This window comes from Sciurus carolinensis, chromosome 1 (assembly GCF_902686445.1).
Source record: "Sciurus carolinensis chromosome 1, mSciCar1.2, whole genome shotgun sequence".
NCBI classification, from domain to species: domain Eukaryota; kingdom Metazoa; phylum Chordata; class Mammalia; order Rodentia; family Sciuridae; genus Sciurus; species Sciurus carolinensis.
In genome coordinates this window covers 50,864,971-50,870,275 of record NC_062213.1, presented here as the reverse complement: position 1 = coordinate 50,870,275, position 5,305 = coordinate 50,864,971, and the positions used below count along the sequence as shown (strand labels likewise).

Below are 5,305 nucleotides of genomic sequence, written 5' to 3'. Positions count from 1 at the left end.
AGTGTGTTCTCTTTAAGCTGCAAAAGAAAGGCGTTTTAATCAACCCCTTCCATGAACCCCTCCGGGAAAAGGGCATTATATGCCTAATAACCAGCAGGTGTCCCCTCACCCTCCAGAGATTCCTTTAGTCCACAGGGCAAAAAAACAGGCGAAAAATGTGCAGTTTTTACTTTTGTCATGGGTTTTTCATAATTAGAAGTTTATAGTGGCAGGGAGGAAAGCAGTAATGTCCTTAAGTTGGTCTCCTTCAAGGGTCTCTGGCATAGGACAAACTGGAACCCTAGCACTTTGCCAAAGGAGGCCAGAAATAAGACGGCAAAGCCAGGTGATGAGAGATGGGTTTTCTGGACTTTACTGAAGTTCAAGCTTAGGGAGATGTCCCTAATTTTCTCACTCAAGATGGGAGATTCACTCTCAACAGTAATGCCAGGTTTCCCACTAGCCTGCATACTGGGAAGTTACAAATGGTTGAGAAAAGTACCTTTCACCCGTGGTCAGGATTGGCCTCAATAACTTCTGCCATAAGAGAGAAGGCCTTAAGGAATCACCTACTCAGGGAAAGAGATCAAGAGAACCCCCTCCCCAACTGAAAACAGATAAGAATAAATTTAGGAAGATTTTTGGAGAATCCAAGTAAATATATTGAGATATTTCAGAACTTACGTCAGGTAATTCGACTTCACTGGGAAATATTATGCTATTACTTAGCCATCTCGAGCACAGGCAGTTCCCAGAAATGATCCTAACTGGGATCCAAATGATGAGCAGGATGCCTGGGAAATTATTATATAAGGCCCTCAGGAAAGTCCTGCTATTTTTATGGAAAGACTCAGGAAGGCAATAAGAAAATTCACCACCCTGGATCCTGAATCCATAGAGGGCCACCTACTTTTAAAGTATAAATTTATCATTCAGTCAGCCCCAAACATTTAGAGGAAATTACAAAAATTAGCATATGGCCCTGATCGATCCTTAGATAATATCCTTCAGCTAGCATCTTCTATTTTTTTGTAATAGTGATCAAGAGGAGAAGAAAGAAAGGGAGCATAAAGACAAGAAAAAGTACTTATTAAAGATCATTCAGAAACTCAAATAGCAGAAACTTTTAGTTCCCTGCAAGAGCCCATGTAATACACCCATTTTAGGAGTTCAAAAGCCAAATGGGGAATGGTCCCTAGTCCAGGACCTCAGAATAATTAATGAAGCAGTCGTTCCCCTCCATCCTGTAGTTCCTAATCCATATACTCTGTCATCTGAGATTCCAGCAGCTACTGCTTGGTTTACCATGTTTAGATTTAAAAGATATCTTCTTCTTTATACCCCTAGGCTCTCAATCACAATACCTGTTTGCCTTTAAGGAACCAGATAATGAATCTTGATTAACCTGGACAGTGATGCCTTACGGATTTAGAGATGGCCCTCACCTGTTTGGACAACCCTAGCTAAGGACTTAACAGAATTCAGAGATAAAACATCTGTAATCATTCTCCAGTATGTATCTGAAATCCTTTTATGTGCCACCACAGAGAAGGAATGTCAAAAGGTCATTACAGAGCTCCTAAACTCCTTAGCTGATAGGGCTTATGAGATCTCAAAGAAGAAAGCTCAATTAAGCCAGCAACAGATTCAATATTTAGGATTGCAACCGTCTCAAGGAACCTGCAAGCTAGGACAGGAAAGAATAACCCCCATAGGACAATATCCTCTGCCTCAGACCATAAAGCAACTCAGAGGTTTCCTAGGAATAACTGGATACTGCAGGCTTTGGATTCCTGGGTATGTGGAATTAGCTAAGTCTCCTTAAAGAAACTCTACACCAAGGAACAACTGCCCTGATATGGGAACCAGAACATACTAAAGGTTTTTAAGATATCAAAATGGGGACTTACCTCAAGTCCCTGTCCTCAACTTACCTATGGAGCCAGATTTAACTTGTTTGTCACTGAGAGGAAAAATAACCCTAAAAATACTGGTTAGGCAGCCATGGACAAACCAACTCAATAGCCAATGACATCTCTCAGTAAGGGGCTTAGCCTAGTAACTTCATTCTCAAAAGTAATGGAAAATAAGGTCTCATTATTTTCTTTGACATCCAAACCTGTCCAATTACCAACTGGAAAAAAATTATCAAAATGCCCTAGGTATGAGGTTTCTGCTCAAAATAGCAATTTCCCTCAGCTCCCTCCAGATCTCAGTCAAGGCTTACATTGAAATGTCAATGGAAGAAGACTGCAGGCTCAGTAGGAGACCAATCTCAGACCCAATGAAAAAAAAAAGAGAAAGTGTCTTTTACCTGAACTCCCAAAAAGTAAATTGTATGGTACTTTACTAAAATAATTAATGACCATGTCATTTTTTTCTAGGACCCTTGTTTTTTTCTTAAATTCTTAAATTCTATATTTTTTGAACTCATGATTTTAATGTTTTTCTGATCAGTCCTATTTTTATTCAACTAGGGTTTTTAAACATCTATAACACTGCAATGGAGATTAACCTGCAAAAAGCTACAAAGTCTTTGCTTTTGTTATGTATGTATAGTGGTGTCTGTTTCTATATGTGCATCCATATATCACGTACATGATATCAAAATTGGCATATAGATAATGAGTGCTCATGAATTAAAATTTTTTAAAAATGGATCCAGATACCTTTAATTCACGTGATTTAAAAGGTTCAATTTAAATTGGGTCAACTAATGAAGGTAAAAATGTCTTTAAAATTACTTAACTCACAAGTCTCTCTAGGTGGTCAAACTAATAAAATATTGATGTCTATAAAAATGTCTAATATCCATTGTTTCTAGGACTTTTCTTCAACAAGAAAGAGATGGCGAATACTGCTCAATACACTTGTCTGATATCTTGGTTTTTACAGGAAAATAAGTAAATTAGATTTGACATATATGGGATTACTCATAAATGTGTTTGTTAGAGACATCTGATTAATTTATGAAGTTAAAATGCTGTTAAATGTAAAATCAAGTATTCTTAGCTCCTTAATTCCATGGGATAATGTACTTAAACATTATTGGTCTTTTCAAAGATTGGTAAATAAATAAGGGTTAAAATTGCTTTGTGTCATCACTGAAAACAAGGTTACTAAGAGTTAAGTCCCAACAGGTATGATTCTATGTACAAGGGATCCAAAGTTTCAACTGTTTCAATTAGAGTACTGTAAATAACATAAAGTATTTCTTCTTATTAAAGAGGATTAATTTATCAAATTCAGAAATTTCATAAGGGTTATTTCAGAGAGTGAATTTAAAAAAGGGTCAACAGCTAAAAAAATTAGAAGGTTCTAGGTGTGGAAACATTTAAAAGAAGGAAAAAGAAAATGTTTCTGGGTAAGGAAGTCTTTGTGTGATGAAATACATGAGGGTCTAATTAAGTGCTAAGAAAGTCTGTGTGTGCATGAAGGGCAAATTTCAACAAGTTTGTGTGTAGCTAAATTGGTTATATGTATGCGAGACAATCAGTTAAAATTATTTAAGGTTTTTCCCTAAGGTCAAATACTAATGTACTGATATAAACTAAAGTTTAATCCATATGTTAAACTGACAAGGATTTCTTAAAACATTAATTTACTCTTAACACAGTTTTATTTTATTTATTTATTTATTTATTTATTTAGCAGTGCTGGGGATAGAACCCAGGGCCTTGTGCATTTGAGGCAAACGCTCTACCAACTAAGCTACATCCCCAGTCCACAGTTTTATTCTTTAGAGCAATTAGTCTTAAAGAAATTAGAGTTTATACAATTATGGTTCAACAATAACTGCTAGAGTATTGTACTAAGTTAGATAGTCAAAATTTTTCTTTAAAAGCTAAACCTGGTTAATATAAAAACATCAAGATAATTGTGGTGCTATTACTCTTCTTTGTATATTAAACAGGTTCATATCTTCCAGGTATACAAGTCTTTAAAGTAGAAGGTCTAAAAGAGCATTTTATAAAGCTGGTGTTCTCCAACCTAAAGTTGTAATAGTAATTTAAGACTTATAAAGATAATAAATTTTATTGAGATTTATCTATACCATTTAATATTCTATAACAGGACCTGTTATCAATAAGGTATATATAAAATTTTATGTTACTTTTTACACTGAGGTCAAAAATTTTAAATGTATTTTTAAAAGATAATGAGAGCCTGAACTTTTTAAATTTTAATGTTGTGAAACATAAAAGCATTTTGCCACTTTTTCCACAAAAAGAAAGTTAAAAGCTCTCTTAGCCTTTCCTTGATTCATGTTTTAGATGTAATGTCATATTGTGTTAACTAACATTCATATAGATTCAGGAAATAATGTATGTAAACTTTGTAAAATGACATTTTAAAAAGAGGCAAAGATCAGCTTCAGAACTAGAACACTTTGCCTAAGATTTTTGAAGAGTCCCACCTTACCTGAGAAAAGGCTCTACCTCCCATCTTACCGCATTAAAGTTACTTCAAAAGATTATTTTTTTTTTTTTGTAAAATTACTGTGATCTCAAACAGGGGATATAATGTATAGCTCAGCCAAGATTCAAGATAGATAGTTATTACACAATCTAAATATGTTTTTTCTATTGTTAATTCCATTTTGTATTTCCCTTGTAAACTCTATAACTGTTGCCTATTAATGTTTTGCAGATGTACTGCTTCAAGGACAAACAACCTGAATTAATTTGAGATAATAAGCCAACACTTACAGGACAGATAAGATAATATAGACCTCAATTAAATAAAAGTGGTAAATGACAGTAAAGTTAAAGACATTGAAGTTAAAGCCCAGTACTCTTACTTTAAGATTGGTGAGGGTTGGGGATATAGCTCAGTTGGTAGAGTGCTTGCCTTGCAAGCACAAGGCCCTGGGTTCAATTCCCAGCACCACCACCAAAAAAAAAAAAAAAAAAAAAAAAAGATTAGTGAGAGTGGCTTGCTGGATGTTTAATATTAAGACTTAAAGACTGAGACAAAAATAAAGGGGCCAAGAAAATGAATATTTGGCTCTTGCCCTCTGAGTCAGTCTGAAACCAGTGAACAAAAGAACCTCTCTGAGGAGCTTTGCAACTCTGGACCACATGACCTCCCAATCAGGGAGATTAATGAGACCACCTGAGAATGGAAAAATCAATCAGTGCACCTGATGCAAAGAGGCAGGTCATTGGGAAAGGGAGACATCCCTGATGCTTCCAAGGGAAGCCACTTCAACAAGGAGATCCTACCTAACAAATTGCACTAAAGGAGCTAAGAAGCTGCTCTCAAGTTCCCCATGAGTGATCCCTGTGGGAACTCAGCAGACTCTTAACAACAGACAGGAACAGGT

The 5,305-nt window shown here is 35.6% G+C and overlaps 1 non-coding gene across 1 annotated transcript; it reads right to left on the bottom strand.

Annotated features, from left to right (window-relative positions):
- Positions 1-3,627: 3,627 nt before the first annotated feature.
- On the bottom strand, positions 3,628-3,700 carry Trnal-caa (transfer RNA leucine (anticodon CAA)). Its single transcript has one exon. It is a non-coding gene; the product is annotated as a tRNA-Leu (tRNA).
- Between the last annotated feature and the right edge of the window lie 1,605 nt (positions 3,701-5,305).